Raw genomic sequence first — 27,047 nt, forward strand, 5'->3', positions numbered from 1 at the left:
TGGGGAAACATCCCACAGGTTTGTGTGGATGTGGGGTGGGGGAGAAACGGTGGAACATGTTGTATGTAACTGCATAAAATACGAGGAAAGTAGAGGACAACTCAGGGAAAAATTAAACAACATAGGAGGTGGAGTGATAAGTGTAAAGAATTTGTTAAATGGTGAAGAAAGGAAATATAGGTTGGTTATTGAGTATCTAAAACACAGTGGTTTGTTGAATAGAATTTAGTTTTTTTAATTTATTTTATTTTTTACGCTCTTACTCCGACTCACACTCCAGCACAGTAGGTGGCGGAAATGCACCTAGAAGTTAGATGCCACCCGCCAATAAACAACAAGAAGAAGAAGTCCTCTCTGCCTTATTATCTTGTGCTTCTCTGCTACAGATATCCAGCCATCTAACCAAGACCAAGATCATGTTCCTGTCTTCTGTTCTGACCAAGTTTATGCCCCTGACCTCGCCTCTTGCTCTACACTTCCTGGATCCTGTTTGCCTCTCTGCCTCACGGATACCTGAACTGTTTTCTGGATACTGACCACCGAGACCTGCCTAATCCAACTGCAGATATTCAAATCTCTGCCTCCTCATGTATGACCTCTTGCCTGCCTTGTGTGTTTCAAGCGAATTCTGGATCTCACCCCATGAGCATTTTGCCTTGGTTCTCCTCCCTCCACTTCCCACATGGAAAGAAACCCCCACCCCATGCTGTCTGATGTCCATCCCGCTTAAATTCCTGGCTGCCAATGTCCACGGCAGGTTAGTTAAGCAGCTCTGTTATCTCTCTGGTTCCGGAAACATTCAAGAAATCAGTCCTTCACCTGCTCTCTCTCTGCAGCTCCTCCAAGCATTCTTTCATCGCAAGCAACATCCTCAGTTCGATTCAATAAAACATCATCTTTTACTGCTTATCCTGTGTTGTGTGACTGAATTTCTGGGTCTTGCCAGTGGGTCATTGCAACAGTAACATATCACAATCTCTCACAGATTGCTTTTTCTATTGAAACCATAATACCCTCAATTTTTTCAATCTAAAAGTAGCCTACCTTATGTTTGGTCTTAGAACTCTTAAATTTTGAGCTATAACAAAAATATATTTTAGCTCTTTAACAGTTTTGTGGTTTTATTCAGAACATGAAAAATACATAATTCAGCATTTTAACCTCTAATGCAGGGATGTCAAACATCCGGCCCGCAAGCGGGTTAAATCCAGCCCGCGAGATGGTTGTGTAAACTTTATTTTCATACTTTACAGTGTAGAGGGAAAATAAACGTATCATTGTGAGCAAGTTTTCTCTGTAGTGAGTATAAATAAAACAAAGCTGCGCTCAAGGCTCACACAAGAACTTGAATCCCATCCTGAAGTTGGCCGCCACTCAGGATGTGACTTCTGATGTTGATGTGCTGGTGAAAGCTTAAAGATGTGAAGTAAAATGAGTCAAATACACTTTAAGTGCTGCATGAAACTGATCTAGCCATGTGATCTGTAAGCTCTTTGAATCACTAAGGAATGTTTTTTTTAATTTGTTGATTTTTTTATTTTTTTTCAAAATTTCAAGTACACTTCAGGTGTTGTACTTGTACTACACTGTCCTCAGGCTCCAGCCTTGTTTTACATTGATTGTATTAAAACAAAGAAAACAATCTGAAGTTTTTTTTTTTTAATTTACCGCTCCGGCCCACTTGGGACTAGATTTCCCTCAATGTGGCCCCTGAGCTAGAATGAGTTTGACACCCCTGCTCTAATGTGTCCGTAGTTTCAACAAACCAACTATGTTTATTCTTTACTAGAAGATAACAAGTGGTGTAATGTTTCTTTTTGAAACTTTACTCAAAAGCAGTTTTTACTTCCTCGTCAAATCACATTGCATTATCTATATCCTAAATAGCTTTATATCTCCAAACAAGTCCGCTAGCATTAGCATGAGTTGGCATACAGTAAAAAGCCCAGTTTTCTATAAAATACTCGTTCAAATCATATTTGACACACCAGTTGACTCCCGATTAATAAATGTGTTCACCTCTTGAAGGTCATCAACATTTTTACTGACTTGTAGCAGAGAAAAGATGAGACACACACATTGAGCTTCGATTAGCATTCAAGGTTTATTCTCCCTCTGTGTTCTCATCACCATACTCTGTCACCAAAATAATGGGTGCACCCCCTGGCAGTTGGATGTGGAATACCATTAAAACTGAAATTACACTGTGGACTTAAAAAAAACAGAAGTTACACATAATCGCAAAAAATAATAATGGGTATATTTATTTACTTTTACTAAACTAATACAGTCATTTATTTATACCTTGTTTTTCACTCCTCTACACAAGCAAACCGTTCAGCACCGCTGATACTTCCAGTGTGCAGTCGGGGTCATTATTGATCACATCTTGTTCTTCACTGGCAGTGATGCACTTGGATGAAAACATCCGTCCCTTTAGCTCCGTTGATACCTCTTGGCGCTGATCAGTGACATCACTCACTGCCGAAGCAGTCACAATAGGCTGACGTCTGTGCAAAATCCCTGCAAGGGGGATTTTGCACAAAGACACAATGGCCTCCTAGCTTCATCCAGCTCTGACCTTCAGCTCTTGCTGGGTAGGTTCGCGGCCGAGTGTGAAGCGGCTGGGATGAGGATCAGCACCTCCAAATCTGAGACCATGGTTCTCGACCGGAAAAGGGTAGCTTGCCACCTCCGGGTCGGGAGAGAGGTCCTACCTCAAGTGGAGGAGTTTAAGTATCTTGGGGTCTTGTTCACGAATGAGGGTAGGAGGGATCGGGAGATCGACAGGCGGATCGGCTCAGCGTCTGCAGTGATGCAGACGCTGAGCCGATCTGTCATGGTGAAGAGGGAGCTGAGCCAGAAAGCCAGGCTCTTGATTTACCGGTCGATCTACGTCCCAATCCTCACCTATGGTCATGAGCTTTGGGTAATGGACGAAAGAACGAGATCGCGGATACAAGCGGCCGAAATGAGTTTCCTCCGTAGGGTGGCCGGGCTCAGCCTTAGAGATAGGGTGAGGAGCTCGGACATTCGGGAGGGACTCGGAGTAGAACCGCTGCTCCTCCGGATCGAAAGGAGCCAGTTGAGGTGGTTTGGGCATCTGGTCGGGATGCCTCCTGGACGTCTCCCCGGGGAGGAGTTTTGGGCATGTCCTGCTGGCAGGAGGCCCCTGGGTTGACCCAGGACACGTTAGAGAGGTTACATCTCCAATCTGGTCCGGGAACGCCTTGAGGTTCTTCTGGAGGAGCTGGTGGAGGTGGCCGGGGAGAGGACGGTCTGGAGCTCCCTAGTTGGGATGCTGCCCCTGCGACCCGGACCCGGATAAGCGGAGGAAGATGACGATGACGACACAACGGCTGAGAGGACCAAACCATCATATGTCCTGCATGGTCACTTTTCTCCCTCCCAGAAATTTCCTGGGACTCATTGAGTGAAATCACAAGTTTTATTTCCGTTTTCCCATTTCTCCGGGCCAGTGATGGGAATAGCAGCATTCAAAAGAATGGTGTTACCAACAAAGTTTTTCCAGTAACATTATGCCATTTCAGTCACTGGAAAGAAAATGTGTGTTACTGTAATTTATTCAACTGTTGAGTAAAGTCCAATAGGAGAGTTTTTCAAACCTTGGTTGTATTAGAAGAAATACCACGTTTATTAGTCTTGTTGTGTTTCTTTCTCCCTGTTCCTGGTTGAATATTTGCTCCAGTTACAGAAGAGCTGCTGCTGCCTTCAACTAACAAGCTGAGGTTAATAAGATGGGATTGGCACCTGCATTGGAACCAAAGGCCAGAGGACCTGAGAGCAGGGTGGAGCTGTCATTTTTGAAATGTTTGTTGTCATGTCATCCATTTCCATGTTAGTCATCTGAGCCATTCAAAGATGACACACCCAAGTGAGACTCATGACTGTGACAGCGTGTGCTTTCAGGAGAAACAGACGTAAGAATCTCTGGAAAGCTGTTTGGGTGTGTTTTTGTGATTAACGTCACTGAGGAGGACAAGGATCTGAAACATTCCTATCCAAGGTTGTTGGTTGTTTAGTTGCTGTCATTCAAACCAGTCTTTTGGTTAAGAGAACAACAAACAATATGAAAATGGGACTCTTTCACTCTTTGGTTGTTCCATATGGAAATGAATAAAGGAATAAAATACTAGCTACTTTCTTGTTTTGTAAAAACTAATAATTTTTTTATGGTGAACGTTCTCAGTCATTCAGGTCATGGTAATCCAAAAGGGTTCAAATGGAGGCAACTGGACTTTGGTCTCTTGAAGACTTTTAGCTTCTCATCCGAGGAGCTTTATCAATTTTGACTGGAATATGGAGGAGGGTCAAGCTTATAAACTGTAGCTGTTTATTGTTGCTTAAAGAGCAGAAACTCACTCCGAATATCCTTGAATACCACTTAAGCTCATCCAAACCACAAAAGTTTAGTGCAGTTTATGGTCAGCAGAGGGCAGTCCGATGTGAAGCTCCTCAAGTTTCTGGCTCAAGAACCACTGAAACCTATTTGAAAGCAATAGGTTAAAGTATTTAAAAATATTTAGTGCCGCTTTAACTTGGGCAGTGGTTGGCACAAAATACACCATGAATTAGTTATGTGTGCTTTTTACTTAAATTGTTATTGTTGTAAATGTTGTTTGGTGCTGTTGATTTTCCTTTTGTCAGGATATGTAGGAGGTTTGGACCCAAAATGCAGGAAACCCAGAACAACACGGCAAGTTAGTGAGTTCAAATAAATCATTTATTCAGGAAGGGTTAGGTAAAATCCAAAAGGGCTGAATCCAAGCCAGGTACACAAAAACTACAGGAAACCAAAAACGAGGGATCAAACTACAGGCAGGAAACTCGGGAGCACAAGAAGCATTACCGCTGAGAAAAAACAATGAACCAACAAACACTGAAGACAAGACTGGGGCTGGATGATTAAGGGAATTGGGCACAGGTGAAACTAATAAACTGAGAGGAGAAGCAGAACCAAGCAGGGGAGGAAACCAGACCTAAAACCTGTAAAACAAATTTACTGAACCCAGGTGAAGCAGTATAGCATAAACTGTACATGTTCTGGAAGTAAAGAAATAAAGGCCTACGGTCTGATGGTGGATACCGGGGCTACTTCTCACATCATTATGGATATCACCGCTTTTAAAAGTTTTGACGACAATTTACAGCCAGGATCGCACTGTGTGGAGCTGGCTGATGGCAGGAGGAGTAAAGGAATAGCTAAAGGCAGAGGAGATGCTGAGGTGTGCCTGACTGACAGCAGAGGAAGACAATGTCAGGCAACACTGAAGGAGGCATTATACATTCCCTCATTTCCACAGGACATCTCTTCTGTCAGAGCTGCCACTGCAAGTGGAGCCACCATCATCTTCAAGACAGGTAGAAATAAACTTCTACACAAAGACAGTACAGAATTTTGCATTCATGAACACAGCAGGCTTTACTACTTGGACACTGTAAATGAGTGTGATGAAGAGTGTGATGATAAGTGTACAAAGTGTTTAGACATGCAAACATGGCATGAGATTTTGAGGCATTGTAACTATAATGACATTCAAAACTTGGAAAATGTGGTTGAAGGTATGAAGATCAAAGGAAAGACAGACAGTTTAAGCTGTCAAGGGTGTATCCAGGGAAAATTTGTTCAGAATAGGAATAGACTCCCTGAGAGAAGAGCCGAGGAACCTTTGGAATTAGTGCACACAGATATGCAGGACCAATAGTAGTGATGGGAATTCCGGCTCTTTTTAGAGAGCCGGTTCTTTTGGCTCAGCTCACCAAAAAGAGCCAGCTCTTTCGGCTCCCAAGTGGCTCCTCAGGTTTTCTGTTGCGTAGAGTACATTTATAACCAAAATAATGCTAAACTATATGTAAAATAATTTACTAATGTAAAAAAAAGCAATATATCAAATATTTATCATTTCTATGGATTTAATAACTGACCACTTTAAGAAATCTCCACTTCCCGACTGCTGGCGCTCATTTTCTCACCGTCTTCATCGCACTCTCCTCTCTCTCGCTCGCCTTTTTCCTCCTCCTCATTCCCTCTCGTCTCCCTCCACCCGCATGTGCTCTGCTGTGTGTCTGTCTGAGTCTGATCCTCCCTCTTCCCCGCCCCTACTGCTCTGTGTGTGGACAGCCTGGACACACAGTTACACATGTTGACCAATCGCCTGTAGCTTTCACCAAGGCAGGTGGGGAGGGGAGGGGACGGCTCCCAATGACGAGCCGGCTCCCGTCGTTCACTTCAAAGAGCCGGCTCTTAGAGCCGGTTCGTTCGCGACCGACACATCACTAACCAATAGGTCCAGAGTCTGTTGATGGGCATAAATATGTACTGTGTTTTACCAAGCCCCCACAATGCGGGTCAAAAATTGAGGTAAACCCGGAAGTGAAATAAATTGCATCCACTAGGGGCTGGTGTCAGAAGCGAGCAAATCCTCATTGACTCCCATGTTAAAAATACCAATTTGACAGCATAAATAAACATGTTTACAGCCTGGCACCAGAACATGTTTTTGGTTTAAATGATCTAGTTTACACTCATGACAACTCTGAGAGGGGTGAATTTTTTTCTCACTCTTCTGTTTAAGTGTATTAAAAGCCTAAAATTCTGTATAATTAATGAGCATCAGACCCACGTGACCACAGAGCTAGCTCCGTGGAAAGGCCTCAGTAGAGCCTCGGTCTGGCCTGGAAACTGTTCCGCGATATTCAGTCTCTCAACTTAGACCATTAGTTGTAGCGTTTGTGCGTTCTTTTTGGATATTTTTTGTTCAGTTGTTGGACAAAATGACTTGCTGTGGCATTAATTGCACTAATAGAGCATCCAAGGAGTCTCCACTTCATTATTTTTGGTAAGTAAAATTATATTTATGTATTTTAGGTCACTGCCGAGCTGAGCTTAGATTTTAACATGTACTGTTTAACCATGAAATTTAGATGTAATAGGGTAAAATAATTAATAGGGTATATGTCGATGGGTGTAAAACCCAGTGCATTTAACTCGGAGGGAGACTTCTGTGTTCCATTCTTCTACCAGGTTCTCCCCAGCGGTCAGCCCGGCGCATCTCTGACCACTGCGGCGCCTGTCTGCAGCGCGGGCTGACCGCTTGTGGAGTGGACTCGGGAGAGACCTGACCACAGAAATACTGCAGCTCGGTGAGTTGGTTGATAGTGCTTGATGTTAGTCTCCAGAAGTCTGTATGCCATCAGATAAACTCACTGGTTTATTTATTTTTTTGCATATTTGTAAAATAGTGGTGGTGGGGAGCGACTAATTTACCAATTTGTTCACAAAGAGCCGCTATCAGGTGCCCTGTTCTCATGGGAACTAGTGCAGTTTAATAAAATGGGAATTAGTTAATAAAATTGATTATTTAAAGGTTCATATCCTATCCAATAAGGCAATAGACTCAAGTGGTTTGTTTTTTATTGTTTTTTTTTAAATAAAGGATGCATTTTGTATTACTCTTTATCCTAATTTTAGACCTTTTACTACAGCTATACTATACTATAAGCTATTAAGTATTTTAAACCCATATGCTTAAGTAGTCCTTTGTATGAAGTTTTTCTCTAGGTGATCCAGAGAGGCTTGACCTTTGGGTAAGCAACCGAAGAAGAGAGTGCTGGACTTCCAATTCACACTCCCGCTTGTGCAGTGAACACTTTGAGAGTCATCACTTCACCACAGACGCCAGGGTACAAACACATTACTTCATATTTTGGTTAAGATTGAAAATATTGAAGCATTAGCTGTATGATATACAGATGTTACATTGCTGTGTAACTAGAAGAAAACTTTCTTGTAAATATGTATATAGTTTTCCTTCTTCGTTCCAGCGTCACACTTATAGTTATTCCATTTTTTTCATATTATTGATATATTATTATTATATTGCAGCACAAACCAGCACAAATGTTTGACACCAATTTTGTTAGATTTGAAGAAGGTGGCGGGCCAACTTCACTTAGGTACCTACTGCAATATCATAGGCGTCATTTTAACCGGGGACGCCGGGGACATGTCCCCGGCAAAATTTGTGATTGGCAGCTGTGTCCCCCCCACTTTCAAAAACACCTGCTGATGAGGATTTTTGTTTTACCAGCTCAGATCTTATCCAGGGGTCGGCAACCTGTTCCCATCAAAGAGCCATTATTACCCGTTTCCCACAGTAACTCTGGACGGACCTTAATAAGCAGTGACTTAGTGAAGCAGGCAGGTCGCGCTAGAAAATTTAGTTTAAAAAGACGTCATAAATGTGTTCCCCGTCATTTTTATTTATAAAATATGAAGTAAAAACTCCCAATTTAATTTTCATTCATTTGTCATTAATATGTAGTCTACACCCGTGCGTTAAGTGGACCGTCTTCCAGTAAAAGCAAAGCATCCAGTCCATCTCTCCAAATGCGTAAAATGTGCGTCAGCCGCTAGTTAGGCGCGTCGCGCGCACCGCCAGCTACATCAGCCCAGACAAGAGCAGAGCAACTAGAGACAGAATAGAGGATGATTCTGTCTGGATGTGGATGGAGATTACATATTACAGCAGCCTGATCATCATTTAAATACGTAAACCATCACCTGTCTTCTAGTCCACGCTATCAGCATTATTTTAATTGGTGTGTGTGTGTGTGTGTGTGTGTGTGTGTGTGTGTGTGTGTGTGTGTGTGTGTGTGTGTGTGTGTGTGTGTGTGTGTGTGTGTGTGTGTGTGTGTGTGTGTGTGTGTGTGTGTGTGTGTTTTCCACTTCAAACACTGGTCTAACCAACCAGACCAGCGTGTCCAGTAACATATTAATGTTACAATTAAACAGTTTCACTTCATGTAGGCTAGGAACATTTCACCTGTCGTGGCCCGACCGCTTCTGCTCCACATAAACTTTGTGCGTAATCAAATGTCTCTACGCGTCATGCGTCTCCATCTTAGAGATGGGAACAAGCGCTGTTCAGCCAAAATTTCATAATTTCATAAAAAGAACATTTTTCCAAGTGACACATCCCTCAGAGAGACCGGGTTTCCAGACTGTTTCAGTGGGAGGAAATCTTATCGCATGCGCCGGTTCTGCGCTGCGCTGCGAACCCCAGATCTTCAGCTCACTGTCCACCGTGGGCGCTCCGAGCCACGCTGAACACAGTGTCCAGTATAAAGCTCTGATGTTCTGATGGGAATATTTTACCTCCGCGATGTGCGTTAACAATTAAAATGTCAGCTCATCCATGCGCATCCGTGTGCGTCGGGGTAATTCTTTCAAACCAAGCAACATCCTTGAGTTCATCTGTCAAAATAAACAGTCAAATGAAACGAGGGCCCGGGTGCGTTTCGATCCCCAGACTCCCGGGTGAGAGTCATACGCTCTAACCAGTCAGCCAAAGGGGCAACCCCTTGGCCAAGTAGCCAGGGCGCATTATCTATCGGGACACTGTGACAGGACACTCACACTGCCAAACCTGATTATGAAACTTTGGCTGAATAGTGCTTGTTCCTGTCTCCAATGTGGCGTCTGAGGAGAATCCCAGAATCTCACATCCTCTTCAGCTCAGAAAGTGCCTATATGATTACGCACAAGTGTGACGCGTCAAACCGGTCTCACAGTAAGACCGGGTTGGACCTGTTCAGGTTTACGCAGACAATCTTTACATTTAGAATTGGCATACAGATGTAAAATTAATGCAGTAAAATATAAAGCTTTTTATTTAAATATCCATTCATTATTTTACAAGCACAGATGGAAGGAAGAGCCGCATGTGGCTCCAGAGCCCCGGATTGCCGACCCCTGTGCTAGCCTACTTTATTGTCCCCAGCAATTTTTAAACCCCACTCAAGTGTATGGTTATTGTCCCCAGCAATTCTGAAAACAAACTGACGCCCTTGTGCAATATAATAATAATATAGCAATAATTTGAAAAAAAGTAATAACTGTAACTCATGCATGAACGAAGAAGAAACACTATATACATATTTACATGAAAGTAACAAGACATCACACCTTTCTGCATCTAATCAACACGACTCCCACACAACAGAGGATAACGATACAAACGAACTAACCCTAACCAAATTATGTAGGCTATACCGCGCTGCCGTGGGCCGGCTCTGGACAAGGAATGAGCTCCCCTGCCCCGCTGGGAATAAAACACACACAGCCATCACCTGCTGGAGCCTGTTGCACACTGGGTCCGGCCCAGGTTTCAGCTCCTCTGCCCCACCATCACCTACTGCAGCCTGTGGTGCGCTGCTGCAGTCCAGCTCCGACCCAGGAATGAGCTCCCCTGTCCTGCTGGGAGGGTTTCAAACACTGCCATCCTCTACTGTAGACCGTGGCACGCTGCTGCTCCCACATAGTTTATTCTGTTATTGTTACTGGTACTTGTCTTGCAATGTGAAACGCTTGGTCTCAGATTTTGTAAGAAAAATAATAAAATTTCCCCCCAAAATGCGACTTATAGTCCAGTGTGACTTATATATGTTTTTTTCTTCTTCATTACACTTTTTATGGCTGGTGCAACTTGTACTCCAGAGTGACTTATAGTCCGGAAAATACGGTACGTTAAAAATATTGAAAACTTTCTCAAAAGAAAATATATTTTCATTAAGGAAATAACTGATAAACTTACTGATTTAATACTTTTTTATTCAAAGAAAGATAGTTTTCATGAAAAAGTGCCACAAACCTCCACACAAACTCCGTGTGAGCTTCAGGTCGCTGGTGTTCCACAGAGTTAGCTCCGGTTGTAGCTAGGTAGCTACCTCCAATAGCTTAGCTTCCACCTTCGCGTTAGCTTTGGATTAGTTTCAGGTTAGCTTGTAGCTAGTTCAACCGTGTGTCATCATTTCATTCCAGCCTTACAGCCCCACCCTCACCTCTACCTCTCTTCCCTTTTGTGGAATTGTCTGGGCTTGACGGAACCTGTGACACGGTCAAAATGGTGGTGGTAGCAACTCCCATTTCTCCTCAAAAACGTGTTATTGGCCTATGGAAACCCATTGTCCATATATGTATATGTCGATGTGTTTTACAGATGATTAGTCAGGTGCAGTTTTTGTATACTTTCTTAAGAACAAGCGTGATACAGTGCAAGCCACAGAAAGATTCTTTGTAGATACAGCCCCATATGATGAAGTAGAGTGCATTAGGTCAGTCAACGGGACCGAATTTACAAGTAGAAGTTATTGTGGCAGTGTGAGCATCCTGTCACAGTGTCCCGATTGATCATGCGCCCTGGCTACTTGGCCAGTGGGATGTCCCTTTGGCTGACTGGTTAGTGAGTATGACTCTCACCCGGGAGTCTGGGGATCGAATCCCGCCCGGGTCCTCGTTTTTCCACCTTGCCACATTTGGCGTTGTTGGCAGGATCCATGTAGTACTGTCAAGTAGGTCCATGGATGTGAAGTTTGTGGCACCCAGCACGGGAGCACGAGGATGTGCTTGTGGAAAGAGGGGGCAAGATATGGCAGTGTGAGCATCCTGTCACAGTGTCCCGATTGATCATGCGCCCTGGCTACTTGGCCAATGGGATGTCCCTTTGGCTGACTGGTTAGTGTGTATGACTCTCACCAAGGAGTCTGGGGATCGACTCAACAAGCATAGGATTAGACATGAAACTTCAGCCCCTTAGTCCCCACATCAGAACGGCACAGCAGAGCGCAACTGGCACACTTTTTTTTGACATGGGAAGGTGTATGCTTATTGAGAGTGGGCTACCTAAAAATATGTGGACATATGCAGTCCAGGCTGCAGCTATAATAAGAAACTGATGCTTTAACCAACGCACTGGACAAACACCCTACTTTTTGTTGACAGGGCGGAAGCCCAACCTGTCTAGGATGCAGATATTTGGATGTGTATGTTACACATACAAACAAAACAAAAAAAAAGTGGACTCAAGTTGTAGAGAAGAGATTTTTGTCGGCTACGACAAAAACAGTCCAGCATACCTAGTATATTTTCCAAACAGTGCTAAAGTGCTAAAGTTTAGACTGGTTACATTTGTAGCCAAAAGTACTGAAGAAAGGCAGACACAGACAGATTACACACCTGAGGATGAAGACAGACAGATAAAAGCCAGACCTAAAGTTGTGAACAGACCTGAAACCTACAAAGAGGAACGAAACATAAATGAGGAATCAGCAGTGAGCAGTCAGACTCCAGAAACGAATGAGATAACGGAAAACCCCAGTCATATCCAGCCAGAATAAGGAAGAAACCAGAATATCTAAATGACTACGTGACAGGAGAAGCCTTTGACGACCAAGTGTTGACACACGTAGACTACTGTTACAGACTGGCTTGTGGTGCACCTTTACGTTTGCTGAAGCAGTAGAATCACCAGAGGCTGAAGAGTGTAAAATGGCAGTGGACGAGGAAATGCTATCCTTAAAAGTTAATGACACCTTTACCCTGACTGACTTGCCTGAGGGAAAGAAAGCAATGATGGGACAGATAAATATAAGGCATGCTATGTAGCAAAAGGATATAGCCAGAGTTTTGGAGTGAACTATGATGAGACTTTTTCACCAACAGCGAGTTTGACAAGTATCAGAGTATTGATGCAGTGTGTAGCACAAGAAAACCTTCACATCAGACATCAGATTTGACATCAGATGGATATCAAAACCACTTACCTGGAGGCACCAATAGACTTTGGGGTCTACATAGAACAGCCAGATGGAAATGAAGTAAAAGGCGACTCAAATGAAAAGTTGTTCTGTAAACTGAAAAAGTCCTTTTATGGACTAAAACAATCAGGCAGAAACTGGAACAAAACTCTACATGAATATTTGATAAGGAATGGTTTCATTGAAAGTCTTACAGATCATTGTGTATACACAAGGAGAACAGAAAATGAGAAAGTAATCTTACTTACATGGGCTGATGATATCATTGTTGCTGCCAGTAGTGAATATATCTTGAAGACAGTAAAAGCAATGCTAACACAAAGATTTAAAATGAAAGATCTCGGCAGACTTAAGCACTTTCCTGGTATTGATTTTGAACAGACAAACGACTATGTAAAAACTGACACAAGAAAGGTATGTAGAAAAGATATTAGAACGGTTTAACCCTCTGGGGTCCAGGGTGTAACTTGCCGTTTTTGACAAATTTAGAGTTTTCCTTTGTATTTCAAAAATAAAAACCATAACCACTGCCTTATGTGGCATCCATCTTTTCAGCACAACCTGGACTTTATGAATTTATACTTAATTTTTTATATTTGGACATAAAGAGGTTGCCAATTAGACCTTAAATCACTCAAAAACATAAAATCCGAATTGGAAAAAAGTTGTTTATTTTACTAAGAAACCAACAAACATTTATGACGAATGTTTTTTATAATTTAGAATAGTAATCTAGACTACATTTATAAAAAATATGAATAAATATAGCAAATAACAATTTTTTTAGGGATGAGCGAGTACATCACTATCTGTATCTGTTCAACCAACTAATGGGCCATTCCCATCTGTACCGGGTCGGCCCGGGCCGGGTAGCGTAGGTTGTTTACATATCTGGGTGGCCTGGTATTTTTCCGGGCCAACCAAGGCTCATTCTCAGCCCTCTTCTCGAGGGGGTCTGCTTCAGGCCGACCAGGGCCAACACACCCACTGCTGACAGCAAATTCACACCTTCCATTAGAGCAAGCCTCTGATTGGTGGGTAGAATCAGCCCACATGGGCTTAAGACAAGGATGTGTGGAATCAACCGGGCCAGGCTGGGGCCGACTGGGGCTACCCGGCCCGGGCCGACCCGGTACAGATGGGAATGGCCTATAAATTATCTGTATCTGTACTCGAAATGGGCGTGGTATAACCCGGAAGTGGGTGTGGTTTACATCAAAATATTACTTTAAGTCTGAAATTGATATGAAATGATCAGAAGTTGATATGTGTATTGTTTATTTGAAAACTATTTACAGAGCAGCCTCGGAATTGAGAAGAAATATTTTTGATCACAATAGTAAAGAAACTGTTACAGAAAAAGTGTTTCAATAAAATCAGAACATTAATATTTAAGTGCATGGATTAATACATCTGAACTCAAGCAGTAGGAACTAGGAAATATGAAATGCTAGAACCAGACACAACTTTATGTATATTTTTCTATTTTAATTTGATTTAACTGATTTTTTTCTTAACGTTCTTGGCATTTTGCCACACACAAAGTTAAACAAAACAATGTTGATTAAGGTGTGTGTGAGAGAGAGATAGAGAGGGTGAGAGGGAGAGAAATTGAGTTAAAAAAAATAAAAAACCCGGCCGGAGCGGAGGTAGTGAGTGACTGATGCAGCACGTCAGCTCTGTGTTGTTAAATGCACCATGTAAGTTATGAAAAAAGTAACTTTTAATACTCAACCGAAAAAGAGGCGCGCCGAAGAAAACCTAGGGAAAACTGAAGAATCGTGAGCAACAGTGAAGCAAGCACAGCGAGATCCGTTACTGTCTGTGTGTGTGCGTGGATGAGCCGGACGGACTGCGCTCCCGGCCGGCTGCAGAGTTTTGTGTGTAGAGTTGAAGTGGTAGCAGCCGACTGTTTCTCCTTATCTGGTGTTTTTGAGCGGAGAACCTCTCACACCAGTGGTGCTCTGGTGCTAGTTACGTGAGTGTGTAATGAAGGGAGGACCCAGGAACATGCAGAAGTGTGGCAGTTCGGCCAGACTGACAATCAGATGCTCCAATACTTACTTTCTGTCCAAAAGGTGTTATTTGTGGAGGTTTTCGACAAAAGACATTTTATTCATTTTTTTTATTTGTTTTCATCTCCACATTATATACATAGCTATACTATGTTAGATGGTTGTTGTTAAGAGGCATTAAAAATGTTTTAAATTAATTCATTTTCCAAATTTGTCATTGCTGTTTTAAAGTGGGAAGAGATATTCAGGAGAAGTTAAGCTTGCTGGTTGAAGGTTTGGTGCAAGAGTAGGAAACTCTGGTCCTAAAGAGCCTCTTTCCAGCATGTTGTTGTTCATCTGCTTCAGCAGAACTGATTTTAATCAACAGATGACTAACAGGCTTCTGCACAGCCTGATGAGCTGCTGAACAGGTGATTCAACGGTGACTCTTTAAACATCTTAGGTGTGTTCCTGCTGTGTATTAGTTCTAATTCCATGCTGTCGTTCTTTTTTAAAAGAGAGAACGGAGAAGGAAGTGATGCGCCACCATCAGCGTCAGCCTGAGGAAGCCTGCAGCCGCCGGCGAAACGTAGCGACAAAACAGGTAACGAAACCATTTCTGTGTTTTAAAAAAAGAACAACAGCATGGTGACTCTCTAAGCCCAGGGTTGCCCAGGGTTTCCCTTGTCTCCACAAGTGTATTTAAAAATTGGGTTGTTTTGTTTTTAACCTGATTGGGACAATTAAAAACACATTTTAAGAACACCAGCGACTGTAAAAAGATGAATAATGTTTCATTATTCTCTTTTTTCCTGTTCCTGCTTTACAAGTGAATCCACAGCTGCCTTTACCTTTTATGTCTGCAGTAGGCTACATCTTCTGGACATTTTCAAAACCTGCTGCTAGCAGGCGATATTCAGTTTACCTGCTTTATTTTTATTTTTTATTTTAACCTTTTATTTGTCCTGTTTGCTGCTCGACTCTGCTGATTAAAAAAACTCACCTCAACACCGGTTTTGCTTGTGGAAAGGATCTTTGTGAACTCTTTGGATATCCTTACCTGCCTTGCTTAATCGTTCTCTGTAAAAATCACCATCCTGCACACACACAAACACACGCACACACACAGGCTATGCAAAAAGGCCCCTGAGACAATCCATCACGTAATTGCAGGGTGTAAGATGCTGGCAGGGAAATCCAACAACCAAGTAGCTGCCACAGTATACAGAAATGTCTGTGCAGAGTGTGGACAGGAAGCCCCAAACTCAAAGTGGGTTACACTCCCTAAGAAGGTAGAGAACAGGAGAGCCATGCTCCAGTGAGACTTCGATATCCAGACTAACAAAATGGTATATATACATACATGAATATATATATATATATATATATGTATATATATATATGTATGTATATATATATGTATATATATGTATATATATATATATATGTATGTATATATATATATGTATATATATGTATATATATATATGTATGTATATATATATATATATGTATATATATGTATGTATATATATGTATATATATATATGTATGTATATATATATAATGTATATATATATATATGTGTGTGTGTGTGTGTTTCAATTCAATTCTATTTCAAAAATACTTTATTAATCTCAGAGGGAAACTGATTGCTGTAGTACACATGTGTCAGACACAAGGCCCGCGGGCCAGATGCGGCCCACGGAGCATTTTTATTTGGCCCGCGAGATAAATATCAAAAAATATATTAAAACTGGCCTGCTGGCCGATTTTACCGCAAAGACTTACACTCCCATGATGCTTTGCGGCGTTAGCGCAGAGCCAAAGCGCCCCCTCCTTTGTGTTTTTTCCAGCATCTGCTGCCGGTGTCTGCAGCTCCGCTGTCTCGGACAAACTAAAGACTCCTCTTACTAAGCGCCGTGTTCACTCAGCTATTTTCTGACGTTGAAGCCCAGAAATGGAGATTCTAGCCACTCAGTAATGTGTTCACGACTGAAAGAGAAAGTTTTCCAACTAACGTCCAGACAGAGCCGATATAACTCCAGCGAGCAGCGACACGCTCAAACCAGCATGACTCTGTGGTTGCTGTTGTTGTGTTTCCTCCCTGACACACAACGACGAGGTCAAGCTGCTCAGACATGTTCAGCAGCACAAACCTATGTGAGCTCCTGTTGTCATTATTATGATGAAGATGAACAAAACAACAGGAGTCTCCTCCTCAGCTCAGATCAACCCCATGATGCAGGTATCTGGCTGGAACAGGTGAGCATCACAGTAAACCAGTGGAGCAAACTGAGCTTTAAATTTGTTTTTATGCTCTTTTTTCTGCTCCAAAACATGAAAGTTAACAGGTGAGATGTTGCATTTTCATTTAAGATAAAATGATATTTTTATTTTGTAGTTGGCACGTGAAAAAAAATATTTAAAGATTTAAAAGATTTTAAAAATGCTGAATATACCACAAGTAATGAATACCACTGATGCCTTTTATTTAAAACTGACTTGCTCGTGTGTAATTTGGTTATTCCACATTCAGTGTTAATGCAAAAATAAGTTTGTTTCCAAATTTAAAGGTTCAAAATTGCATATATGATGATAAAGAAAATGTGCAAATTTGCCGTCACTTTTTCAAAAAATATTAAGTTTGGCCCTTGACTCTGTCCCAGAGTTTCATTTCGGCCCCGTGTGAGTTTGACACCCCTGCTGTAGTAGCTCAGAATAATAATAATAATCAAGTCGTCAAAGAGTTGTTGTATATTACAATGGCTGTTGGCAGGAAGGATCTCCAGTAGCGGTCAGTGTTGCAGCCAAACTGAAGAAGCCTCTGACTGAAGACACTCTTCCGTTGTCGGACAGTCTTCCGAAGAGAATGCTCAGGGTTGTCCATCATTTTCTTGATTCTCTGGAGAATCCTTCTTTGCATTATCTCCTCCAGTGGTTCCACAGTCGTCGCCAGAACAGAACGCGTCTTTTTTATTAGACTGTTGAGCCTTTTTAGGTCCCTGCTTCTGATGCTACTACCCCAACAGACGATGGCTGAAGAGATTACACTCTCAACAACAGACTTGTAGAAGATCTGCAGCATCTTGCTACAGACATTGAAGGACCTAAGCGTCCTCAAGAAGTGCAGTCTGCTGTGTCCTTTCTTGTAAACGGCTTCGCTGTTCTTTCTCCAGTCCAGTCTGTTGTCCAGGTGAACTCCAAGGTATTTGTATTCCTCAACCACCTCCACTTCTTCAAGGTCAGATGATTGTTTCCACACCATGCCACAAAGCGCTCCACCAGCTCTCTGTACTCAGCTTCCTGTCCATCTCTGATACACCTGACAACTGCAGAGTCATCTGAGTATTTCTGTAGATGACAGGTCTCTGATCTGTATTGGAAGTCTGAGGTGTGCTGGGTTCTTCCTGAACTGAACCCATTGAAGAATTTGTTCAGTTCATTGGCTGTGTCCAGGCTGCCATCTATACAATCCTTACTCTGTTTGAAGCCTGTGATCTTCATCCCTGACCAGACATCTCTGATATTGTTCCTCTGAAGTTTGTTCTCCAGCTTCTTCCTATATACCTCTTTGCTGTCTCTGATCTTGATCTTCAGTTGCTTCTGTATACTCCTCAATAATTCCCTGTCTCCCTCCTTGAAGGCTCTTTTTTTCTCATTTAGCAGATTCTTCAGTTCACTGGTGATCCAGGGTTTGTTATTAGCGAAGCATCTCACTGTTCTGGTGGTTACGATGTTGTCCACACAGAAGTTTATACAGTCAGTGACACATCCAATCATGGCATTGATGTCCTCTTCATATCCTTGGCAGAGAGTCATCCAATCTGTGGTCTCAAAACAACCCGGCAGGGCTTCTTCTGTCATGATTCTCTAGGAGACTCTGGAGCGAACACACCCGGACACAGGAGAAAGTTTAACAGTTTTATTGAAAAGTTCAGCGGGTTCTCAGAATGGTGGAGGAACTCTGGACGGGTTCGCAGAGGCGGTTCTGAAGGGGAAACAGAAAGTGAGTCGAGGAGCAAGGAGACTGTTCTGATAATAGAATTGAAGGGGGTGAGCTTACTGGTCTGCGTGGCGAGGAGTGTTTGGAGAGGAGGTGAGGTCCAGTGTGGGAGTGTGGCAGGCTGAGGTTGAGATTTTGCTGGAGGCTCGAGGGTGGACAGGCGGGTGGAGAAGAGGAGAATCCAACAGGGCATGGATGAAAAGGCTGAAGCACCGCAGCCAGGAGGAGCACTGGGTGAAGCAGACACCACGGTTCAGGGAAGACGCTGGGAGATCCTAGGAACTCAGAAGATCGGGACGGCTGCGAGACAAAACATCACTCGTGAGAAAACACTTGGAAGCACAAGGAAACACAGAGCTGACCTGATTACCAAGCTGTGTGGCTTAATCATCTGGCATCTGTTTTCCTCCTCTGGCCAGCTTTAAGTGCTCCACCTTAATTGCCTCTGATCGATGGCACCTGGTGCGGCCTGCCTGTCACACCTGAGGAGAAGAGGTGAGGAACCACACACACACACACACACACACACACACACACACACACACAGAACCTCACATCTTCAGCATCCTGTGACCATTTTCTCACAGTTCTTCTTGTCACAGGTTGCCTCTGAACATGTGGTTTGTATTCTGAACAGAGAAAAACAAGATTGTGATCTGATTGTCCCAGAGGAGGTATTGTTTTGGACATGTATGTGTAACCGGATTACAGGATACAATAAGATAATTAAAAGAAAAAATAAACAAATGGGCCAATAATTAGGTTCGGGGAGAATTGGAGGTTGTTTAAGAATGACTGGAGTCACGGGTATAGCATGAAACGGTTTATATACTAAATTTTAATAATAATGGGAAATATAACACATAAAGATAACACACAAAAACAGATGAAAACAATCGACAATAGTAAAATGCTCGGTATGAGATTTGATCATATGAGTCACAAGTCAGCCGGCGTCAAGTCAAATCCCCACGCTTGGGGTGAAAGTCAGAGTCCGGTGGTGCGATTTTTTCCTACCGCACCGTTGAGATTGTTCACAGAAGAGAGCAGTCTGCTCTTCAGTTACTTGAGATGTCCTGGTTCGTTCAGTGGTTAAGGCTCGCCATCTCCCTCGTCAGGAAGAAATCCAGTTCTCGTTCCAAGTGAGTGATCATAGGAGTCGGGATCAAACCCAAGGAAAAAAAAAAACCCAGCCTGTAAACAACAGGACTGTTAGCGAGTTGGCATCGACCCTTCTCGTCACATCACAGCATAAAGTCTTACAGACTTAAACAAATGCTTCACTCTATTGGCATAGCCAATCATGTTTGGGTTCACAGTTCAACTAACATAACATCAATTTGATTGTCTATTAAAATAATTCTCAGTAGCTCTGGAAATATAATTACATATGACAACAATTGTTCAGCTCAATAGGCTCAGTTAGATTCTATTACTCTACACTATTCAACAAGAAATACATTCATGACAACAAGGATACATTTAGTTGTGTTTCTATACAGCATTGTGACACCTTGTATATCTGTAACACAATAAATAAATAAATAAATAAATAAATAAATAAATAAATAAAATGTTCTATAACAAAATTCAACAAAATATAAATTCTGGTCCTTTGGTCCACCTTTGTAAAATAATTCCTCCCTAATCAGTTAGCTTTTATTTATTTTTATTTATCTATTTTTTTTATTATTAAATGTTTGGTTAAGGGACGCATTGCTAATTCTATGGCGTTAGCTATAACGCCCCTGAGGACCTTGTACATCTAGGCCGTACCACCATTAACTGGCGGTTTGAGCCGTTAACTCCTGGGAATCCCATATGCCCTACCGCCGTTAACTGGCGGTTTGAGCCGTTAACTCCTATATGCCCTACCACCGTTAACTGGTAGTTTGAGATGTTAACTCCTGGGATCTAACGTCTAGCAGCCCACTGCTGTCACCTCGGTTGCTGTAATTAGCTTTTTGAATTTAATAATTTACTGAATTTAATCTCATTCACTCACCAACGCGCTCCAACGGTTCCCTCCTACAGAGGATTGGTTCACTCTGTCGTCTCCACACAAATCTATAAGAATGGAATTAATTTGATAAGCTATTTAAGTTTCCTTTTTTTTTAAGTTGCATCGTTAGCTTTTTCTCTTCTTTTTTCTTTACTCACCGCGTTGGTTCCAAGTTCCTAGCTCTTATTAGAAGGAGTCAAGTCCGCCTCTCCCTCTATCTATGCGGCACCCAAATCAGGGTTCTTCACGGCCTCGACCGTTGTTTTTTTCTCTCTCTCTCTCTCTCTCTCTAACCGCTCAGTCTTTGCTTTCTGTATCTGCGTGCTGCACAGCCGTTTGTCTCTCCTCTCGCTCAGCTGCGTCGCACGGTTTTATTTCGCGGAGGCGGGACTTATTTCTCTCAGCCAATGAAATTTCAGATTCCCACCTGGACCAATAGTATACAGCTTTCCTCTTCTGTTTCTGTTAGTGATGTTCAAGATTCTTGTTTTAACCGATGTTTAATATTAAACTCGTTATTTTAGTTATTCACCCTTCCAATAATTCATTATGAAATTATCTATTAGTTAATTAGATATCTATTAATTAGTATTGTTAATTTCCTTAATTTATATTTTATATTTTATCTAAATTGAGGATGGATCATATTAGTAAGCCAATTAGTTAATACCTCATTAAGGTTCTAGCTTCTGGGTTACATCCTCCCCCATTAAATATCATGCACGTCCCTGTGCATTGTTTCTACGGGGTACACAACTTCTTGAGTAAGAGAGTCAATAAAAGCTTTATTAAGTCCTTGGAAAAGGGACCTAACTACGGTCACTAGTGGATTGCCCAATTGAGAGTAAGTTAGTCTTTGAGGAGGCTGACTACTTCGTTCAGATCTCCTGACATACATCTCTGGTTGCACAGTATCATGCTCATCCGTTTCGGTTTGATTCTCAACTGAGACAGGACGAAGTGAGCTCTCTGTTTCCGACAGAGCTGATGAGCTATTCTCTAAGACTTTGGTCTTTTCAGATGTATGTGTCTGATCGTGTATGATGGGTTCAAAACTTACATCACGTTGCTGCGACTTTAGGACACCATCCAATTGAGGTAGGTTTGTGTTAGTTTCATCCCCCGTTTCTACGTCAGGTAAGTATACTTCGTTTTTTTTCGTTTTTTCAGGTAAGTATGTTGCTGCTTCTTTCACTCTTTCAGGTAAGAATGTCGCAGTTTCACTCATTCTGTCAGGTAAGAATGTTTCGGTGTTGATGCCTTTGTCAAGTAAGGACAATTCAGCATTTTCATTACCAGCTAAGGTTGGTTCCTTGCGATCCCCTGTGTGTAAGGATAGTGTGTTTTGTTGTTGAATATTATTTACCGGTCCTGAATCTGCTATGAGTTCCCTATTTGGCAAGGTGACCGCTATTTGATAGGATGGTCGGTTTAGCACTTGTGGAAGATCAGAGTAATAAAACTCATCTACCTCTTCGTCAAGTGGCTCATCTGGGTCAGGTTCTAAGGCTGAACTCTGTCTTGTATGAGGTCTGCTAGGTTTCGTAACGCGTTCTGTTTCATTTTCTAATGAAGAGAGAAAACCACAAGGCAGTAAAAGATCTCTGTGGAGTGTTCTGTTGGGTCCTTCTCCGTTCTCTGGTTTTACAGTGTATACTGGCAAGTTTTCCATCTGTTTGAGAACTATATACACTGTTTGCTCCCATTTGTCTGCTAATTTATGCTTTTCTCTTAAGCGAAGATTTCGGACTAAAACACGATCTCCCACACCTAGTGTGGACTCACGAATGTTTCTGTCGAACCGTTCTTTGTTCTTCCTCGCTGTTTTTTGAGAGTTTTTTATGACAATGTCATAACTCTGTTCCAGATGACTCTTCAGTTCTTTAACATACTGAGAATGAGTTATAGAGGGCTTGTTCAAATGCGGTAACCCAAAGGCAATATCTATAGGCAACCGAGGCTGCCTACCGAACATTAGCTCGTAGGGAGAGTATCCCGTCACGTCATTTTTTTTACAATTGTACGAGTGAGTAAGTGGTTTTACAAAATCGCGCCAGTGATGTTTCTCAGTGGCTTGTAAAGTTCCCAACATGCTGAGTAATGTACGATTGTACCGTTCAACGGGGTTGCCACGAGGGTGATAAGGGCTCGTTCTGACTTTACGGATACCAAGTAAAGAACAAAGTTCCTTGATTGTACGTGATTCGAAATCCCGTCCCTGATCACTATGAAGACGCACAGGAAACCCGTAGTGGACTAAAAAATGTTCCCACAGGTTCTTCGCGACGGTGGTGGCTTTCTGATCTTTGGTTGGGATGGACACTGCATACTTTGTAAAATGGTCTGTAATCACTAAGACATCTTTAGTGTTCTTACTGTCTGGTTCTATGGAGAGAAAATCCATGCAAACTAACTCCATAGGTCTGGTGGTGGTAATACTCACCATTGGAGCAGCTTTGTCAGGGAGGGCCTTCCGACGGATACATCTTTCGCAAGTTTTAACTTTGATTTCGATATCACTAGCCATTCTTGGCCAGTAAAAACGGGACCGAATGAGATCTGTCGTACGTTCAACCCCAAGATGCCCCATATCATCATGTAGGCTTTGCATGACTGTTGAACGTAATGAATCAGGCAAGACTAACTGCAATGATGTCTCTGGTCCTAATTGGCGTCTCCGGTACAGTAAATCATTTTGAAACTCAAACCGTTTCCACTCTCTCAAAAGGTTAAGAACCACCGGGGGTTCTGCAATAGTATCAGTTGGCGGTTTATTGTCAGTCATAAGCAGCTGAATGACTCGGCCAATGGTTGGATCTTTCCTCTGCAAGGAGACAAGGTCAGCATGGTTATACTTGGGCACAGCAAAGAAACTGTCACTATTGTCTTCCAACTGGAATAGGTCTGGAATGGCCGCTGCAGACATGGCAAGTGACTGAACTAAACCACAAGGAGAATCAGTCTCATCCAAGACCATGTGCTTTTGGCATGTTGCCTTCACTGCTTCGGCTTGAAGTTGAAGCTCGACTTCTTTGACAGAGGATAAAAGATGAGATCGGAACTCATCTAGTCGTTGGCATTCCTCAGTGAATTTTGAGTTGTCTTCAGGTTTATCATGCAGCCTCCTAGACAGGCCATCCGCGTCAACGTTCTGTGTACCTGCACGGTATCTGATGTCAAAATTATAGGTGGACAACGCAGCTAGCCAACGATAGCTCGTTGCATCGAGTTTTGCCGTTGTTAAGAGGTAAGTTAACGGATTATTATCAGTAATGACAGTGAATGTGTTCCCATACAAATAGTCATGAAACTTATCTGTTATGGCCCACTTTAAGGCTAGAAACTCCAACTTGTGCGCAGGGTACCTAGTTTCACTAGAGCTTAAACCGCGACTTGCATAAGCGATTACCTGTGTGACACCGTTTTGCACTTGGTATAGCGCTGCACCGAGTCCGGTCGTACTAGCATCTGTGTGTACTAGATATGGGAGGTTGGCGTCAGCGTAGCCAAGAACTGGCGAAGTGGTAAGTTTTTCAATAATAGTTTGAAAGGACTTCTCACAGTCTTGGCTCCAACGATTCCCAAAGGGTTCTTTGGGGTTCAAGTACTTTGATCTACATGGTGGTGTTTTAAAGTTTTTCCGTTTGGGTGGATAACCAGCCGTGAGAGATGTTAGTGGCTTGACAATATTTGAGTAATCTTTAACGAAGCGTCGGTAATAACCGGTAAATCCTAAGAAAGATTGGAGTTCCTTCAAAGTCTGAGGCTTCGGCCATGTTTTGAGTGCTTCCACCTTATCTGGATCGGTTTTTATGCCATCTCGAGATACTATATGTCCAAGATAACGCACAGATGTCTGGAAAAAACGACACTTATCTGGTGATAGCTTGAGTCCGTATTCTCTAAGCCGTTCAAGAACGTGAGAAAGTCTGGTTTCGTGTTCTTCCAAGGAGTTGGAAAAGACGATCAAGTCGTCTAGGAAAACTAACACTTCCTTCAGATTAATGTCCTTCATACACTTTTCCATAACCCGTTGGAAAGTGCTTGGAGCATTTGTTATTCCTTGTGGCATACGGTTAAATTCATAAAACCCAAACGGGCAAACAAAAGCAGTTTTAGGTTTATCCTTTTCACACATCTCTATTTGATAGTAACCTGACTTGAGGTCCATCACAGAAAACCACTGTGATCCAGCGAGAGCAGAAAAGGACTCCTCCAAGTTAGGCAGGGCATATGCGTCGCGAATGGTTTGCAGATTAAGCTTTCTATAGTCTATACATAGATGTACCTCACCATTCTTTTTCCGAACTACCACTATTGGTGAGGCAAATGGAGACTCCGACTCTCTTATTATACCGGTTTCCAAGAGGGCTTCCAAATGTTTTCTCACGGCTTCATAATCATGTGGATGGATCGGCCGAGATTTCTGTTTGAATGGGGTCTCGTCTTTTAAGTTGATGTGATGTCTTATCTGTTGTGTATGACCAAAATCAAGATCGTGGTGCGAAAACACATCGGAGTAAGTGTTAAGTTTGTTGGTGATCCTCCCTTTCCATTCTTCGGACAAGGGCGAAGTACCGAAGTCAAAACTGAGAGGAGGGTTTGAAGGTGAAGTCTGTTGCTGCGAACTACACGCCGCAAGTACTTTCTGATCACTTTTGTCAGGTTCTGGATATGGCATAACACGATCGGCTTTAACTAACTCAGCGATCACACAGTTAGTGGGTAATGTGATGTCATGGTTAGTTTCGTTTCTTAGTACAACAGGTACTTTGTATGGACCATGTGAAGGTAAGGAAATGAGGCAACAGTCTACAATTATACCCCCTGGTAGAGAACCATTGGTGGGTTGTTCAATGAGTGCATAAGGCTCATGCTTGTTTTGGCTGGGTTGCATAAACCCTTCTAGTAACAGTTTTTTATTTGCAGGGAGAACTTCTTGGGTTCTCCCTCGAAGCTTCACCACACCAACTCGTCCATCTTTGCTTTGTTTTTTTCTGACTGCTAAGGCTTTTAGCACGTGTTGGTACCCATAAGAGAGTGCCTTGGAATCAGGCAAGTTATTGGCAGACAATTGCTCATACAAAGGATCGAGTGTGTTTGTGCCAATGAGTAGTGGTGTATCAGAGTTTGAGCTTATATCCGGAACCACTAACGCAAGGGTAGGTAACTCAAGTCCAGACTGATCGAACTCTTTTGGAAATGTGACACTTATCTCTATGTATCCTAAATAAGGAACTGCTTGACCGTTTGCGCCCTCGACTTCTAACAGATTACTGATGGGTTTAATTGAGAGGTCAAGTAAGTGTTCTTGGTAAAAAGAATTGGCAATGGTGGTTACCTGGGACCCTGAATCCAGTAAACAATTACATTCAACACTGTTAACTGAGACTGTAGCTGTGCATCGCCCACCCACTAATCTTTTGGGAAGTTTTGGCACTGAATGAGCATGAACTGGCTTGCAAAAAAGTCTCTCTGTCTTTTCCTTAGAGGGACTTGGTTCTACTTTAGCACCTATCTGTCCCACGATAGGAGCTTCTACCGGTTTAAAGGAGGAGACTGAGCAATTGGCTTTGACATCTCCCACTCGTGCTGCTTCTGTCTAAGAACAAGTCTTTTAGTTGCAACTAGTGCTGGATTTGGCTCGTTGCTACAGCTAGAAGCTATGTGCCCATCTTCTCCGCACTTAAAACAGTATCCAGGCTTTGGTCTGGGCACCACTGCTGTTATCTGCTGAATCTGTTTGGGCTCATCTGGAATTTTAGTCCCCACACGGGGTTTTGACTCTTTTTGAGTTTTCTTTGCCTTTTTATCTGTGTTGTTAACCTTAAGCTGTGCAATTTGGCTCCTGAGCTCAGCGATTTGTTTGCGTAAGTCATCACAGTTATCATCTATTTCCAGTTCACAAGTGTTTTTACTCTGAGAGCATGTTGTTTGCACATTTGAATACACTCTAGTTCGTTGTGCCCCTAAGTGTTGTTTCATGCGTGCTGCTTTAGTAGCCTGTTTGTCTTCTTCAGTGCGCAGTTTGAGGAGAAGTGCTGTAAAATGAGGCGGGTTGTCTTTCTTTTGTTCGAGTTGCAGGTTTGAAATCAGCGAGCTGTCCCAACAGCCTCTGCAAAACTGCTTGAGCAGCTGCTGGTCGGCGTCACTGGAGGAAATTCCATTCCTCTGAATAACTAGGTTTAACAAGGTGTATAACCTCTGAAAGTAATCGGAAGGTTTTTCACCACTGTCCTGGTTTGTGTTTAAGAAGCGAGCAAAGAGCTCGTCGCCGTCTTCGACAGCTGCGTAAGCTGAATCGAGATGTTCAAGGTACGTTTCCGGGTCGGATTTTGGACTAAGAGCTTTAACGATGCTCGCTGCTGGGGCTGACAGACTCTCCACGATTCTTCGTACAATTTGGGACTTGGTGAGTGAAGGATCA

The sequence above is a fragment of the Nothobranchius furzeri genome, chromosome 2, assembly GCF_043380555.1.
Source record: "Nothobranchius furzeri strain GRZ-AD chromosome 2, NfurGRZ-RIMD1, whole genome shotgun sequence".
Classification (NCBI taxonomy): domain Eukaryota; kingdom Metazoa; phylum Chordata; class Actinopteri; order Cyprinodontiformes; family Nothobranchiidae; genus Nothobranchius; species Nothobranchius furzeri.